This window comes from Protopterus annectens, chromosome 1.part2 (genome assembly GCF_019279795.1).
Source record: "Protopterus annectens isolate FY-2018-M chromosome 1.part2, PAN1.0, whole genome shotgun sequence".
Lineage (NCBI taxonomy): Eukaryota > Metazoa > Chordata > Ceratodontiformes > Protopteridae > Protopterus > Protopterus annectens.
This window is the reverse complement of record NC_056727.1, coordinates 800,306,234-800,325,498: the sequence shown is the minus strand read 5'-3', so window position 1 is coordinate 800,325,498 and position 19,265 is coordinate 800,306,234.

Sequence of the window (19,265 nt, the reverse complement as noted above, 5' to 3'; positions counted from 1 at the left end):
GTAAATCATGTCCATGATTATGCACTCCATAGCTTTACGTATCAGATTCAGTTGAGCAGACATGATTTACCCTTCACAAAGCCAAACTGTGAGGGATCCAGGGTTTGGAGATTCCCTATATCCTTGTTATTAGGTCCATGATGATGCGTTCCATAGCTTTGCATATCAGACTCATAAGGCTAATGGGGTGATGGTTCCCAGGGTCTGTAGTCGCTCCCCCTTTATGGAGAGGCATGACTGTAGCAGTGCACCATTCAGTAGGGACAAAGCCTGAGGTGAGGCTGTGACTGAACAGGGCACACAGATGTGGTGCAAGTTCGCTTTGTAGTTCATGTAGAACACAACCAGGGATATTATTGGGTCCCATGGAAGCTGTATTCTTGGCCTTGGACAATGCAGCTTTAACCTGTGCTGAAGTAATGCTGAGTGCCTGGCATTCTTCCAGTATTGTGATTGGTCCTTTGGGGGGAGAGAGGGGTAAAGCCGGCACTGAATCTGTCAGCCAGTATGTTGGCAATATCTGTTTGCTCAGTATAGGTGGTACCATTGTTCAGTAACCCAGAGCAAATCTGGGTATTGCTGTGGAGGTTCTAGATATAACTATAGAAGGCTTTGTGATTGTTTTTAGAGTCTGCCATGATTCTGCCTTCATAGCCGGCTTTAGAGGATTTGATGAGGGATCTCAACTTTTTGTTGAGGCTAATAAGGGAGTTTTTCAGTCTTGGAACTTCACCTTTTTCTGAAACAATTTCTTCTTCTGTTGCAGAGTTTATTAATGGCTGGGGAACACCAGATTGGTTTTCTTTTTTTGGAGGAGAGTGTCTTGGTTCTGTTAAGTATGGCTAGTTCCATGCATTTATCTACATGTTCGTACAGTGCATCAATGTATGATTCAGCAGCCATGCAGCTATTTTCCATTGGCATGGGTGCTGTGAAGTTAGCTACCTCTGTTTTTAGGAGTCCAAAGTCAGCTTTGGAGAGGTTTTTCAAGGTGGTCACTTTTGCGGAGGGTGTGGATGAGATGTGGATTTCCATGGTGATTAGTTTATGGTCAGTTCTGAACAGGAAGGTATTGACTATTGGTGTAGAGCAATGATTGCCCATGTTAGTTATAACCAGGTCAAGGATGTTACTTCCTCTAGTGGGGGTCAGAATGAGCTGGTCCAGGGCATTGGAATTAATGACTTCCAGGAAGAATTGGGCTAGTGTATTGGTGCTTGAATAGTTTTTCCAGTTGATAGAGGGGTAGTTGAAATCTGCTAGTATGAAAGTGCTGGGTTGAACCTTGATAGATTCCAGGGTGCTTAGAAATGTGGAGTATGAGTCAAGGGACATGGTTGGGGACCTATAGCAGGCTATGACCTGGATCACCGTCTTACCCAGTGTTAGTTATACCTGAAGTATCTTAGATATGTTATACTGGGCTACTTGTCTGGATGTGTGCATATCCTTTATGAATATGGAGACACCACCACCTTTGGAGCTTCGGTCCATGTGTCAGGGCTGAATTGTGTGGAATGAGTTATAGCCTGGTAGCACAGGGGTGCTTTCCACCGCTTTAAACCAGGTCTCCGTTACAGCACAAATGTTGATATTCTCCACTTTGAGGAGTGCTTCAAGTGAGTGCATCTTGGGATTTAGACTTCTAGCGTTGAGCAGCATGACCCTCAGATTGCATTTACTTATAGCTGTTACGGTGATAATTTGGTCTTTGGAACACCGTCTAAAGAAGGCACTATAGGGGTGGCAAGAGCCTTAGCCAGTACCTGGAAACCCAGGGGTGACAGATGCAGGCCATCTCTGACAAAGCATTGAGGTTTGTCAATCATGTCATCTCAAGCAGACAGATACTGGATCCCCTTAGAATGACACCAGAAACTCAGCCAATTGTTGAAGTCAATCATTTTGTGTTTGTACTGCGGTATCATTCTGGGTGATGATAGGATACTGCTCAGGGCTAGTGTCATAATTAATAATTTTACAATTTATATACATATTTATTAACTTATAATTACATTTATGTGTATATGGATATGTATATTGATACACATATTTACGTAATTTATAGGTTATTTATAATTATTTATATTTTTAGATGTATTTATATTTACTTAATTATACATTTATATATTTTTATCAGATTTTACAACTTTTAAAATCAACTTCAAGTTTTCAAAGTAGTGAAAATATGTTATGTATTTTAATAGCTGCATGTTTCACAGTGCATTTACAATATATTTTCAGTGTTTACTACATTATATTTATTTAACATTTCCCCATTTTATATTATTATTTATATTTATATTTATATTTATATTTGTATTTATAAATGATGTAAGAAGCATCTTACTAAATGTTTATGTAAAGAAATGTATCGTTAATATTTTAGAAGTACGATACATATCAGCGAATGGTTCCCTTAGGTTCTTCAGCAGGCATAGGTATATAAGCATATTTAAATGTGTTTAATTAGTTCCTTAATTGGATTTGATTGTTTTAATTGATTTTAACAAGTTGTAATTTAGGCTTATTGAAGGTATTATTTAAAGCAAGGTATTGTCCTGTTTGTGAATATCTTGAAAAAGCCTGACTGTGTTTCAGGCGAAAGCGCTTGATGGATTTCACGTTTGTATTTGTTTTTCGTACCTAATAAAGTATTCTGTGGAAGTAACTATTGGATTATTTGGTCTACATCCTTCTACCTTTGCTACCTTGTGGATTTTTGGGACTTAGTTTGTGTATTTTACGTCTAGTGCCATACCTGCCTGGCCCACATAATCTGAGAGCTCCACCATGTCTCTTTTCATGTAGTCCAGGGAGATGCATCTCAGGTCATTCACACCCACATGGACAATGACAGAGTCATACTTGTACTTGTCATGGAGTGACCTGAGTGTGTGCTATGTGTCAGATTCTGGCACCTGATAGACAGCTGACTGCTTCCTTCTCCTTATTCAACCTAGTGAGTGGTACATCTGTGTGCCTCACTATTGAGTCACCTATGATTAGAGTATTGGGCAAAGTGTTTAGTCTTAGGGGCTTAGGTTGAGGGGCACACTGTGGAAGAGAGTTATGTGTCCTGTGGTTTGTGCTGTGTTGTGGTGGTCAAGTGCATTTCTGTCTTGGACATCTCTGCTGTGGGTGTGTGGTTTGTGTTTTTATGTGAGAGCTGTGCTAGTGGGTGTTATGGAGAGCTATGTGTTCCATGTGGTGTGGTACAGGTGTTGACCTTTTTTCTTGATCAGCTAGTCCGGTCTTCACTGGAGAGTGCATAGCTTCCAGTTTGGTGATATAAGTGCATCTCTCACAAGTCTGAGTGTTGGGAAGTAAGAGGAGAGGGTTGGCTGTGTCCATGAGGCAGTTGCTACACTGCCTCAGAATGCCCAAGTGCATCAGGTTAATAGGAGGAAGCACAGGGAACTGCCCTTTAATCATGCCAGGAGGGGTGGTCATAACTACTAAGTACTGGAGCTATTTCCATGAAGAATGATTAGTGCTGATGACACTTAGGTGTGCTATAATAATTGCTACAAAAACCTGTTGAAGTGCAAATTAGGGCATTTGAAGTGCAATAGAAAAAGAACTGGCAAGATCTAAGGAGAAAACTGAAGAGCAGACTTTCTGGCACCAGTAATAGTTTGCCTCAGGTCAGCGCCACCACGCAAATGCAGACATTTAAACCAGAAAGTTGAAAGACATGGAAAAACTGAGCAAACGGCCAATAAACTACAATTTCTGGGCCAGGAACCACTCCTCTTGTGGTAGATAGGCTATCTAGTGTTTACCACTCCCACTGTTAAGCTAAAAGACTTCCTTCCAACACAGAAAGGATTGGAGGGGCTCAGAAGCTCACAAACAGTCCTGGATACAGCAAATCTGTATCTGGACTAGACTAGTTACAGGAAAGGCAGGAAACAAGCTTAGAACTTTTTTTTTTTTATTTTTAATCACCACACTCCAGTGCAATCACAAAGGAGTCAAACCAATCACACCAAAAAGCATGTTTTGTAGTGGACCCTCACTCATTAGGTACATGTATCAACTGTGAGGTTGCATCATCATGGGCAAAGGGGAAAAAAAACAGTATACTGGCAATTCATTATTCTGAGAAAAAAAAAAAAACAGCCAGTCACATATTCATAGGTAGGTACTAGGCTTTTAGCCCAAGGGCCTATGTAAGCCTAGCTGGCAAGGTTCTCTGGCTTTCACCACCCAGGAAAGTTATTTTTCTGTGCCCCTGTCAAGCAGAGCTACAGAAGTGATCCCTGGGGTGAATTTCTTTTTTCCCACCCACTTATCAAGATTTTTCTTGAAGAGTGTTAATGAGGAACTCTGCTTGACATAGATAGATAGCTTGTTCCAGAGTATGGGAAGCCGCTGGGACAGGAATCTATTCCTCCAGCATGTTATGTTTATTGTGGTGACAAGGTTTAGGTCTCTAGAGCATGTATCTCAGAGGGACTGGGATTTCTTAAGGTGTAGCATGTCCAACAGCTCTGGGTTTGACATAGCTTTGTATGATAGGCATAGATCACCTCAGAGTAGGCAATATGCTGTGGAGTAAATCTGGAGTTTTTTGAGACAGTCATTGTAGGGCATCTGTTTGAGTCCTGTAATCCTCTTTGTGAGGTATTTCTGAGGCCTTTCCAGCTGTTGACTATGTCTTGTGAGGTATATTCCAAAAGGGGCATTGTACAAAATAATGAGTCTAATGAGAGCCGAGTAAAGGGGAACAATTACCTCTTTTTTCTGGATGACAGCCCTTTTGTGATGAGGTGTTCCATGTAGAAGGATTTCCTGACTACTGTGGCAATGTGATTATCAAAGGAGAGACTACTGTCCACCTAAGTCCCAAGGTCTCTTATCACACCTTCAGCATTAATGGACTGCCACCTATGTGGTAGTTCATGGGTACAGAGTTTCTTTCCAAAGGGGATGACAATGCACTTTTTGGCATTGAGCTTGAGGCAATGGCTTTGACACCAGGCATCTGTATCAGTGAGGCCCTTCTGCAGGATGCCCACATTGTTAGGGGACTCTACTATGGCCCCTAATTTGCAGTCATCTGTGAACTTCATCAGCCAGAGGCCCTCTATGTTAGCCCGTACTTCAGAGAAGTATTTACCAAACAGGGGAGGACCCAGGACTGAACCCTGTGGCACTCCACTTGTCATTGGTTTGAAGTGAGAATTGGAGTCTGCAACTTTTACAGTGTGGGTTCTGTCAGTGAGCCAGTTGGCAATCCATCTTGTGACATAAGGATTTATACCCAGTTTAATGAGTTTATCTATAATTCCATAATGAGGGATGGTGTCGAAAGCCTTGGCAAGGTCAAGATAGGTTGCGTAAACTGCCTTGCCCTCGTCTATGGCTTTGGTGACTGTTTCAAAGAAGTCGATTAGGTTCAGGAGGCATGCTCTGCCTTTCACAAACCTGAATTTGGTGGGGTCCAGAGTTTGGAGGTTACCAATGTCTTTGTTTATGAGTTACATGATGATACATTCCATGGCCTTGCAGACCAGGCTCATCAGGCTAATAAGGAGATAGTTCCCAGGGTCTGGGTGGCTCCCGCTTTGTAGAGTGGTATAACTACTGCAGTGCACCATTCAGTTGGTACAAAGCCAGATGTGAGGTTATGATTGAGCATGGTGCTTAGGTGGGGAGCCAGTTCGCTCTGTAGTTCATGTAGAATGCAGCCTGGGATGTTGTCCAGTCTCGTGAATGCTCTGTTTATGGCTTTGGAGAGTTCAACTTTTATCTGCGTAGTTGCGATTACAGGGACTCAGCATTCTTCCTGTATAGATATGGGCCCTTTAGTGGGGGAGAGGGGGTTAAAGTTAGCACTGAATCTATCAGCCAGGATGTTGGTGATATCAGTTGGTTCTGTGATTTTCATGCCATTGTGCTGTAACTCAGAGCAGATCTGGGTGTTGCCATTGAGATTCTTGACATAGCTATAGAATGCTTTGTGGTTGTCCTTGGAATCAGTGGCAATCTTGTTTTCGTAGCTAGCTTTGGAGGATTTTATGAGGGATCTTAGCTTCTTACTGAGGCTGACTAGGGAGCTCCTCCATTCATGGTATTTTACTCTCTTTTGCAACAGCTTCTTCCTTCTGTTGTAGAGTTTGTTTATAGCAGGGGACCACCAGATTAGTTTCCCTTTTTTTGAGGATAGTGTCTTGATTCTGTTAGGGATAGCATGATCCAAGCACTCATGTAAGTGTTTATAGAGTGCATTTGTGCAGGATACAGTAGTCATAACTGAATTGTCCATCAGCATGGGTGTCGTGAAGTTTGCCACTTCTGTCTTAAGTAGTATGAAGTTGGCTTTGGAGAAATTTTTTACAGTGGTTGCCTTGATGGAGGGTGGGAGGATGTGGATATCCATGGTGATTAGCTTGTGGTCGGATCTGACCAACGAGGAGTAGACATCAGGTGTGGAACACCGGTCACTCATGTTGGTAATGACTAGGTCTAGGATATTGCCCCTGGTTGGTGTGTGGATAAGTTCATCCAAGGTGTTGGAATTTATGAATTCTAGAAAGCGTTGAGCAAAGGAGATGGTACATGAGTAGTTTTCCCAATTAATCGTGGGGTAGTTAAAATCTCCCATTATTAGGGTGTTTGGTTGAATCCTAATATTTTCCAGGATATCAAGAAAAGAGGAGTGGGAATCCTGGGGCATGGTAGGGGATCTGTAGCAAACTACAATTTGGATTGTAGTTTTGCTCAGAGTTAGTTGCGCTTGGATAATTTCAGATACTTTATGTTGGGCAACTAGCGTGGAGGTGTGGATATCCTTGATGAATATGGACACACCTCCGCCTTTGGTGTTCCAGTCCAGGTTAGATGGTCGAAAGGTATGGCATGAGTTATAGCCTGGTAATGCAGGGGTGCTCTCTGGAGCCTTGAACCAGCTTTCAGTCACTGCACAGATATTTATGTTCTTCATTTTAAGTAGTGCCTCTTGTGTGTGCATTTTGAGGTCTAGACTTCTAGTGTTGAGTAGCATTTACCATCAGTTTTTGCTTGCCTGTACCTGTTATGGTGGTGGGTTTGTCATTTCAACCTTGACTCAAAAAGGTACTATGGGGTGGCAAAAGCCTTAGCCAGTATCTGTAATGGTGTAGGCCATCTCTGGCAAATCATCATGGCTTGTCGACCATGTCGTCCCAGGCAGACAGATACCGGATCCCCTTGGAATGACACCAGAAGCTTAGCCAATTGTTGAATTCAATCATTTTGTACTTGTACTGTGGTATCATTCTGTGTGAAGGCAAGATGCTACTCAGGGCTAGGGTCATACCTGCCTTGATTACATGATCAGAGAGCTCTTCCATGTCTCTTTTCATGTAGTCCAGGGAGGTACGTCTCAGGTCATTCACATCAACATGGACAATGACAGAGTCATATTTGTACTTGTTGTGGAGTGACCTGAGTGCATGGGTTATGTGGCAGATCCTGGCACCTGGCAGGCAGCTGACAGTAACTTCTGCTTGTCTAGTCTGGTGAGTGGAACATTAGTGTGCCTGACTATATAGTCACATATGACTAATGTGTTTGGTACGCTGTTTTGCATTATGGGCTGTGGTTGACTGACACACTGAGTCTGTGGGTTATGTGTCCTTTGGGGTGTGTTGAGGAGTGGAGGTTGCCCGCATTTCTGCTTTGGAGGTCTCCGTTGCTTGGGCAGATTATTATTGAGAGCCTCCGCAAATGTGTTTGTGTTTCTACGTGTGTGTTTTGGTAGTGTAGGTTTAGTGAGTCTATGTGATGAGTATGGTGTGGTGCAAGTGTTGACCTTCTCCTCTTGACTGACAAGTTTAGTTCTAGCTGGAGAGAGCTTTGCCTCCAGTTTGTCTAGATAAATGCATCTCTCACAGGTTGTAGTGTTGGGTGGTAGGAGAGAGGGTTGTCTGTGTACATGAGGCAATTATTACATTGCCCCAAGATGCCCAGATTCATCAGGTAGACAGGAGAAAACATTGGGAGCTGAACCTTGGACATGCCTGAATAAACAATTATTTTCTTTTAGACAAGTGAGGAAAGTAGGTACAAGAGCTGTTTTCCTCTAGGCAAACGAGGAAAGTAAATACAAAGACTGTTTTCCTCTAGGTAAAGAGGAAGATTGAGTGCTGTAGTAATTTGTAGCTATTTAGTGCTTACAACAAGTTCTGAGCAGCTGCTGAGCTCGAAGAAGCAGATTCAGGTGCTAAAACTAAGAAACTGGCTAGTTCTAGGGGAAAATTGAAAAGCAGACTTTCTGGCACTGGGAAAAGTTTAACCCTAGTTAAATGGCACTGCACAATGCACAAAACCATGCAAACACGGGTTTTTAAACAGAAAGATGAAAGAGATAGAAATAGCCCAAAACAACCAATAAAACTACAGTTTCTGAGCTGAAACCACTCCTCCAGCAACATATAGGCTGTTCCAAAGCTCACAACTCTCATTGAAGAACAGAGAAGCTTCCCTCTATCTTAGAAAAGTCTGAGCAACATAGGATCTTACAAACAGCCCAGGATTCAGCAAACTTTGTAAACTGGACTTTACTAGATCTAGAAAGGTGGGAAATGAGTAGAGGGATTGGATTTTTTTTTGTTAAAGTTAAAGCAAATACAGTAATAAAAACACTTTCAACACAGAAAATAGGGTATCGCACTTGAGTGTGTAGCCCTTTACAGTTAAACAGATGAAAAACACTTAAAAATGATACTTTAAAGTGCATACAGTATTTGCTTTCAAAAAATAGTTCAGATAAGTAGCAAAGTTAATAAAAAAGCAGTCAGAACAATGCAGCTAGCAAAAACAAGCAATAAAAAGCAAAACAGAGGTACTTAATCCACTCAAAGTCTCCTTTTCTCTCTCTGCTGCTGTAAGACTCTGCAGGACACCTAGGCAGGCTCTTGCTGAGGTAATACAAGCACAAAAACTGATCAAACATGGGTTTTTAAACAGAAAGGTGGAAGGGATAGAAATAGCCCAAAACAGCCAATAAAACAGGTGATCGCACAAATGAATATCAATCATTAATGGCTTAAATTCAAGCCTGTCACTTGAGTAATTATTGCATCCATGCAATAAATGTCAGGATAATGTTGGAATATATAGGATAATACTCAGGAATATTATATTTATTTGTAAATGAAGTAATATCACCAGTGCAGCTATACAGACAGCTGATGATATCCACAGCTGATACTGTGGTGTGTTGCTTCACTATTTAAATGGAGCAAAAGACCTGTGTTTTAATACTCTATCTCCTAATTTTATTAAGAGTAAAATCAGACTTTTAATTCACTGCCCCTACATCTGCATCCAAATTACAATAATAGTTAAAAGCAAGTTTGGGGAGCTGGCAGTGATGGCATTATTATCTACCCCACACCTCAGCTACTGTTTGCTCTTCCACCTTTCCTCCAACAAAAATGAATCCAATGGAAATTAAGGACATCAAAATGTGGGTGCCTCATCATATATGCAAACTGAAGGCAACAGCCTCTTTAATCCAAACAAATAGATGTGAACATTGTGAAATATGTTGTGTGACAACCAGTGGATGGAATCTCAGGCCTTTGCTCAAACTAAAGCAGCAACTATCAGTAAAAAGAAGAAACAGCATTTTTCTTATGTTGCTTTTACATGTGATAAAACTAGGAAGTTGGACAATAAGAGGAACTAAAGTTATGTTGCTCACTTGGACAATAAAGGTTGCATATGTGTTAAGGAAATGAGTGCGAGTGTGATGTCCCTAGGTGTTTAAAATATAAAATGTTCAGTCAATGATGCCCATTTCATCTCTATGAATGTCTACTAATTAGACTGTGTACTTTTTTCCCAGATTCAGGATACACAAAATACCTTACTAAATGTATTAGCATATGGGGTCATTGAATGACAGTTATTATCACCGTATTTCAACACCAAATGAAGACATTATGAATGGATGTGCCAAAGAGGACCACACAATGTACTAGAATTGAAGAACTTGGATACTTGGGCATTGGACAAAATGGATTGTCTTGGATCAATCAATCCATTTCTCAAGTTAGCAAACATACAAACTAAAAATGATAAAAATTAAAATAAAAATAAATTAACAAAAACAAAAACTCAACCACTTCTTAATTTCCATCCTATGTGTATTAAATCTGCAATGCAAACTGAAATTATTTCATCAGTAGTTCCAATTGCCTTTCCTTTTTGAAATTGTGTGTGTGTGTGTGTGTGTGTGTGTGTGTGTGTGTGTGTGTGTGTGTGTGTGTGTGTGTGTGTGTATGTGTGCATATGTTTTTGCATGTATGCGTATGCAGCTGTGTGTGTACATGCATGTGCATCTATGTACAAACATGCGTGTGTGTGTGTGTGTGTGTGTGTGTGTGTGTGTGTGTGTGTGTGTGTGTGTGTGTGTGTGTGTGTCTTCATGTGCATGCTTTAAATCAAAGAACATTTTCTGGGAAAGTTGTCTAATGGTCTTATCAGAAAGAATCATTTGCTTGATTAGAATTTCTTTAGGATATTGCATTGAGAATATGCTGTTTTGCTTTAGAGATATTTTTCTCGCTTGTAACAAGCAGCCATTATGAACAGTAATTGTAATAGTACTTCACAAGATTCAAGGTCTTTGTCATGCCATATAGAGAACCTGCAGCTACTGTAGATATGAATAATTGCACAAATTACATGTCAGGAGGGTAAAAAAGAAAGTGACAGTATTCAAGAAATGTAAGGGAATACAAAAGAAACTGCAGAGAACAGTATCAGATAAAGCGGCAGAAAGCAATGAAATGTATCAAGGTAACAATGGCCCTAGTTGTGGAAGACAAATGATTATGTTAAGAAGTATTTAGACCTTTTTAAAATGCACAAGATCTTTAAAAAAGTTTGTTAAGATTTAGCAGTGCTAGGCAGACAATGAGAAATAGAAGAAAGAAGCATGTAGTATAGGTTTCTGTTTATTTTTCGCAGAAAGAAAAATAAAACAAGCCACATAAAAAACATGCTGCTAGATTTGCTTTTTTTCATAGATTAGTACTAAGCTTACTGCCCTTGCGAGCCATTTTAAGCCTAGCCAATTATCCCTTGTGAGACTCAAACCCTGCACTTTGTGTTTATAAGGCAAACACCTTACCTTTAGGCCACCATCCTAACCCATTTGTCATATGAAACAGTTCTAAAGGAAGTCAGGGTCAGCAGATGGACAATGCAACAGCTCCTAGACTGAGTGATCCAGAAGAACAGAGATAGCAGTGACAACAATCTGGCAGAACACTTTTTTTTTTTTTTTTTTGCAATGACTAGAGCATAGTAGGTTTATTTCTGCTTTGCGCAAAAATGGATCAAAATCAGATATGCAATAAAAATACAAAGGACTTAATTATCAACTGATAAGGCCAACATAAACCGTGAATAACATGTCCGCATGGTTAAAATGTTAAATAACAGCTAATGGAAAAGATTATGGCTCCTGGAGTTCGGAGTCTGATGCATCAGCTTCTACTTGCTTACTGAGGGACTTTGATCAAGTCATTTAACCAGGCAGTGCTCTGGAGAAATTGGGCTAATCTAATGGTTTAACCTCATGTCTAGTAACTTTCCTACGACTCCTAAAAGAGTATTTTGGTTAATGCCTTAGATGACGGCCCTTGTCCCAGTGTTACTGGGACATAATTTCCTGTGTGTCAGCTTTGACTATTAGACAATAGGGAAATGTCAGTTGATGTAGAAGCATTCCACATCACTGGGTGACATTTCGATATAATTGCTTACAACAGAACAGTTATTTAGTGTAAAACTGCAAATATTTTAGAGACACAAATGAGACTTAGACTGAGCGGGAATATTATGCTATACGATCTCAGGATCATAGGAATGATAAGGCAACTGAACTTAATGCCATTTATACCTTGTCATTTCCCTTCCTCCAGTCTTGCCTCTCTTTTCTTCTATTTCTTTCACTGGATAGATGATATTAAACAAGAAATATGCAACAAATGCAGCCTGTCAATATTTCAGCAAAGCATCAGACACACTTAACCATGGAAGGTTAATAGGAAGGATTAGAGACATATCGTTGGTCCCTGGCGGTTTTCTTAGATTAAAATTTATAACACACAGACTATAAAAGTAAACTAAACTGGGCAGGAAAACTAGGCAATTAGGTCTTTTAATTATGTAGGCTTCAGTTTCATTTGCATATTTTCAAGAATAAAGATGGACATATCTCATTCTGCAAATGTCTCAGTGTGATATAAAACAGCATGCTTATAAAAGTATCAGTCTTTAAGAAGAAAAGAGACTGCTAAACCTAACACTGTACACATTTGCTGTCAGCTTAGATTCAGTGTAAGACATGCTAAATATGTGCTTTGCACCACTGACCTTGTGATTTTGAACCAGCAACTATTAATCTTTGATACCTACACAGATTTATCTGTTGGCTTATTAGCAGTTTTCATAATAAATCCATGTTAAAATATGGCAAAATGCAATAAACACCATACCTCTGAAATGAGTGTCAATTACCCCAATTTTGCTCAATATTTTGTCATATCCCTTGATTTTAGATTTTCTGGTAAATTGCTAAGAATTACAGTCAGTCAGTAACACCATACATTAGAATTCCACACTTCTTGTGAGTCCAAAAATGCATGTTGATGCAAAACCTGTTGTTTTATTAACTTTTTTTAGTGCATTCAATTAATATTTAACAACTGTCCCTGACTCAAGCCCTTTGTCCCTCCCATTATTTTTGCTTTGTCCATAATTTTTAAGCAAAGATGGAAGGTATGATATACACACAGAGAGTTTAGACAACTCAATCACCCAGCAAGTTTCTCAGTGATGAAAGGAAACCAGTTTACATGGAGAAAATCAGCACAGATACCAGAAGATCATATACAAGCCACACAGACAGTGGCTACAGGGCAAGATTGAACCCAGACCCTGATAGTGTGAGGAAGAAAACTTTTCTGTCCTTAATGTCTTTCTTATTTATTAGCAGCATCATCAACAGCAAATTTGATATCTCTGCTGTGTTGTCTAGTATTGATTTGGATGTCACAAATCATTTCCTTCCACAGCCACTTGTCAAAAGTCTTCTTAGTTGGGTATGCTGCAAATACATTGGAAGGCCCCAGTTTAATTCTGACTACAACTACAGAGATATGTCAGCTGGTACACCATTTATAAGAAATGCTAAAGTCAGGTAATACCATCTGGAGCAGTATAACAGTAAAATAATACTACTCTGCATCTTCAGGTAATAGTCTATACTTACTTGTATGTGCCTCATTAAATTACAGTCCATGACTGCTTGAAATAGGCAGTTTAATATGCAATAGTAGTTAATAAAATGTTCTGTTACCCTCTTCTGTTAATAACTTCTGATCATTTTTTTATGAAATGAAAACTCTTCTTATGTTTACATCAAAATATATAAACCTAATAAATAATAATTAGAATCTGCCTGTTACTAACAAATCATATCTATGTATGCATCTATACATATGTATATGTATTTTTTCATTTTATGTATCACAAGTATTAAAATTAACTTATTTCCTTGCTACTTAGTTATTACTTTTTATGTGTTATAGCCTAGATGGCACACATTTATGGTGCTTGTTTTGTGACTATAGATTCATAAGTTGATAGGTGTTTACTAGGCTAACTGCCACAAGGACCTCATTAAGCCTAGCCATGCATCCCAAATCCCTGGTAAGTTCTAGTACCTTTGAGAAGTGTAAGTAGGGACTTGAGACATGAAACATTTACAGGCAGGTACCTGGTAAATTAACAATTTACAGGCTGCCTGTGTCCATCAGAGACATAGGTGCTGAACCAGGGATGAACTTCCTGTTCCCCATCCAATTGTCTAAGTTATACTTGAATTGGGTTATGGAGGAACCCTGCTTCACATGGATGGGAGCCTACTTCAGAGAAGGGGTAGTCTCTGGGATACATACCTGTTTCTCCAGTAGGTCCTATTTATATCACAGGCAATGTTTAAGTGTTTTGAATAATTAATTCTTGTGCTGTTTGTTTTGTAAATATGCAGGGTGTCCATCATAGTGGTGTCTGACAATGCCTCGTATACCAGGCATAGATCTCTCATGAACAGCTTATAGGAGACAGAATACAGGGATAGACCCTTGTTACTTATGTCCTGTATTGCTTTAGTGAGGAACCTCCATGGGCATTGCAGTTGTTAGATATGCCTGGTTAGATACATACCAAAGTGGGCATTGCACTCAATATAATAGGTCTAATTGCATGCCAAATACAGTAGAACAATGACTTCCTTGGACCTAGATGCCATACCTTTGTTTATAAGTTGCGCAATATAGGAGGATTTCCTCACTACTACAGACAAGTGATGGTCAAAGGCTAGATTACTATCTATGTATGTCCCCAAGTTCCTGACTACTGGGTCAACTCTTATGGGTGTGTTGTCAATATGATAGCTACCGGGCTGGATGACTTTTCAAAGGATACTATTATGCATTTCTTAGCATTTAGTTTTAGTTCATGGCTCTGACACCAGTCATTTGTCTGTGTCAGCCCTTCCTGGAGAATATTTGTGTCAGTGGAGGATTCAATGACAGCTCCTAATTTGGAATCATCTGCAAATTTAGTCACCCAGAGACCACTAACAGTGCCCCTGACTTCAGATAAGTAAATGCCAAAAAAGCAATGGTTCCAGGACCAATCCCTGAGAGTCTTTATTTATGACTGGTCTCTTTGTAGAGGTGGGCTCCCCAATTCTAACTCCCTTGGTACTGTCCGTGAGCCATCTAGGTATTCATCTGGTGACATAAGGCTCTGTACCTAACCTCTTGAGGTTGTCAACAATAAGTGGTGTATTATATTAAGTACCTTGGGAAGGTCAAGGGTTGGGAGGGTGGCCTAATGGTTAAGGAGTTTGCCTTGCAAACACAAGGTGCAGGGTTTGAGGCTCACAAGGGACAATTGGCTAGGCTTAAAATGGCTCGCAAGGGCAGTTAGCTTAGTACTAACCTATGAACCAGTGTGAACCAATTTGCCATCATCCATTGCTTTGTTGACTATCTCAAAGAAATTCACCAGTTTAAGTAGGCACGACCTGTCCTTGACAAAACCAAATTGGGTTTAGTCCAGTGTCTGGAGGTTTCCTATGTCATTATCAATCATTGTTTAGTTATCAAATAGTCAACTAAGCATTTTATGTTTAGGACGGAGGATTAAGGCTATGAGGTGTTAAGGATATTCAGCATGTGGTCAAGGATTTGATTCTGTCAGCTCCCATTGAGTCCAGACAAGTGACTTAATCAGACTGTGCTCTCTTGATATCCCTGAAAAAAAGACACGTGTGTTTGCCTAGTTAACAACAAATAAATGACATAAATACAGCATGACTTCATAAATAAGAGTGGGGTGAGCTACTTTAAAAGAAAAATGGAAAAAGAGCATAGAAAAATGATACTTTATTGTGCATGTGAACAGCCAGTGTGAGAAGAAGGTAAGGATATAAAGCAAATAATGAGATATGATGGAAGAAATAATGATATCAACCAGAGAAAACAGCAGGTTATTCTTCCTTTGTACTGACAAATAATGAAATCAGCTTTGGCAGGCAATACAAGGATCTTGATGAACCAGCACTGCAATGATGTTGACAAAAACAAAACCAATAAAAGAAAAACAAAAGTCTTAAATTGGCTAGAAAATTTACAAATAAAAACTCAACAACTTTATAAAGATTATCACAGAACACAAGAAGGGAAATATGAAGCACAATAGACATATTTACTTGTAGGATATAATAATTTCCAAAAGGGCAGCATCACTGAGAAGAAGATATATTCACAGAGACATATATGTTAAAGAAAGGGGGAAGTGACTGAGAGATATTTTTTTTTTTTCCCAACAGAAGTTTAGAAGGATGTTACAGCCATTTTGTGGAATCAACATCATCATCATCATCATCATCATCATCATCATCATAAACCCCCCTTTCCCTATTTTCTTCATGGGGTGAGGGTGTGGTGTTAGCTGTCTCTCTCTCTCTCTCTCTCTCTCTCTCTCTCAGAATATTCATTGTCACACTGCCACCTTCTTTGATTGTCATGCCTGATTGTCATAGGTCTTATATCATGCCTTTCATCCATCTCCTTGTTTGATACCTACATTTCCTCTTTCTTTCTTTCTTTCTTTCTTTCTTTCTTTCTTTCTTTCTTTCTTTTTCTTTTTGTCCCAAATCATCTTTGTCAGATTGTCTTTTGCTTTACTGTATAGATTGTGTTTTGATTTCCTGCATATGTACCCAGGCCACGCTAATTGGTAATCTTTAACCTTATCTGCAATTGGAGCTACTTTGACTTCTGCTGTTATGTATTCCTTTTTTGTCTGTCCAACAGTGTGCATCCTACCATCCATCTCCGCACATCATCTCCATCACTTCTAGCTACCTCAACTGCTCTACCTTCACCTCCTAGATTTCTGCATCATGCATGGGTACTAGTTACACCACTTTTTTGTACATCTTACCTTTCAGCTGCTTTCATAATTCTTCTGTCATACACCACCCGAAACTCTGTGACAATTGGATGCAACTCCTCTGATCTTAGCTTTGTTCGCCTCATTTAGACTTTCCTTCTCCTTAGAAAGATCTCCCAAGTACTTGAATCTATTAACATGTTACACTATGTTCCTATCTCAATTATCAGCATTTTCTGATATTACCCATTTGCTGCCATGATAACTGACCTATCTCTTCTCAGTATCATCTCACGTGGCTTCATTTTTGCATTCCATGCACACAGCATTTGCTGATGTTCTTACTGTTGCGACATTGTCTGCATACATCACCTTTGTTGAACTGTTCCCTCTGACTTGTTTGTTATTGTAGCCTGTGAAGTCCTCATGCTGGGCCAGTAATTAAGGAGCCTGAATATTCACCACTGACACTGGAAAGAGATGTGCACTTAGGCTACAAATGGATACACTCAATATTTCCAAATAAAGAGCTCTCTGCATCAAGCACAATTTTCCTTAAGAGCACACAGGAAACACACTCAGCCTGGGGTCCGGGTTTCTCTGTCTTCCTCCAGGTCACCAGTAAGACTCCCCATTGGAACTGCAGCAGAGTTAAGTACTCAGCTGAGTGCCCAAGCCAAGTTCTCCACCATTTTCTCTTGCAAAACCAGTGCTTTGTGCCCTTGCTCCAAGTAGATGACAAACAGACACTGTGAGATTTGATTTGCAGACACACACACACACACACACACACACACACACACACACACACACACACACACACACACACACACACACACACACACACACACACACTCACACTCACACTCACACACACACACCTGGGAAAGGCTGTCACAGGTTTACAAGCTATGTCCACTTCTGCCCAGACTATAAGGTAGTTATCACTGCCACCAAACACTACAAAGCCGGCTACTAAATGATCTTGCAAGGGTACCCAATTATACTGAGTGAAATTAATATTAATACAAATGGTAATGCTGACCAAACACCCAGGCTTTCTTGAGTGTCCAGAGTTATCACCAAATAAATATGTGAAAATACTCTCAACGCTTTAATATTGTCTAAAAAGGGCCAGCCACAATGAAAAGTTTAAATATGTTTAATAATAAATAATAAAATGGCAAGAAAATACTAAATATCTATTTACACTAGAGGTTCAGTCACAGGAAATATAAAAAAATAACATTGATGGAAAGTTTCACACAGTTATAGAAAAACAGTACTTCTACTCTTACTATATTTTCTGACTAATCTAAAAAAGAATTACTGGTCCCTAGTTGAGTTACTTACTGAATAGAGCAAGGGAAGATAATTTGGGTGAGTGGTCCTTGTTGTCAGCTCCAAGACTGAATGCTGACAGCAAACTCCTACTAATATCTAAATATTATGCTTGGCTTACAGAATGACATCACACACACATCTGGTTATCTGACTCTGTTCCCCATGCTATCACCAACACTAGAAGCTGACAGGATTTTAGCACCTATGTGTTACTATACACACAGAGCTTTGCTCAGATCTCCTGGAAGTCATAAAACCATAAAACACTTCTACTCTTCCTACATGAGCTGCAACCTATTCTCTAACATAGGCATTAAATCTCTGGCTCCCGTCAAAACTGTGGAATAACATTTTTATGGCTTAACCCATAAACTAATTTAATTTCAAGAATATTTTGCAAAGTCAGGTGGATTAAGATTAACCTCTTCACTTCCAGCATATGCTGTTAAGAATGTATACATTTAAACAGTTACAATAACAGGTACATTTATTTTCCTTCCAGCAGGGCACATTGTTGATACATTTTAACACAAGCAAACCTCACAAATACATTTTCAGCATAAGCATCTGTACAAATCAGTTTGATATATAAATAACATATAGTTATTTACAAAATTCCAGCTAGCTGTGTCGGTATATGTTCCAAATCCACTGATGTATTTCTGCTGGCATAGCTGGCAGTACCTCCTGTCATCACACTGTCCATCAGCTCTATGAACAGCAGTGGGCTTGGAGATGAATCCTGATACATGCCTACTCCCAATGTGAACCCCTCTGTGAGTAGTAACATTTATTATACCTGTGTCAGTGGGTAATTTTGAGGAAGTTATAAAATAAACAGTAACAGAATTTAAGACTGGATTAGGAATGCAAAGTATTTCCAATGTCATGCTAAAAAGATAGCTGTTCACAAGGAACCAGATATAATGCATTTGAAAGGAAAAAAAATGTTATATCAGTTGGCCATGCTCTACAATCAAATTATACACTTTCATGGTTCTGTGAATGACTGAAGTCACCAACATATTTCTTTGTATACTGCTAGGGTCTGTAGTGTGAATGAGCTAACTCATTATTACATTACTGCCATTTAACCAGAGTCTCAAAGTTTGGTAGCTTATGTGTAAAGGGTTTAATCTGTTTAATATTTAAATCTCTATGCACTTGTTCCACATTCTCCTTAGAAAGGAAATATATAGCATTATACTTTAGCCATCTGTTTACTATGGTTTGTCTTGTAGTTTATTAAAAGCCATCCATTCCTTAGTGAAATTAATTAAAACATGAGTGAGTGACTATTCCATTAAGGAATCACTGAGGAGCTATTTCTTTCAAGAATGAATGAGCAGCTGTTCGATTATAGAATGATAAATTAGATGGATGTGAGGTAAATTTTTAAGGAATGAATAACTGGCTATTCTGTTTCTGAATCCCGGTGTGATTTA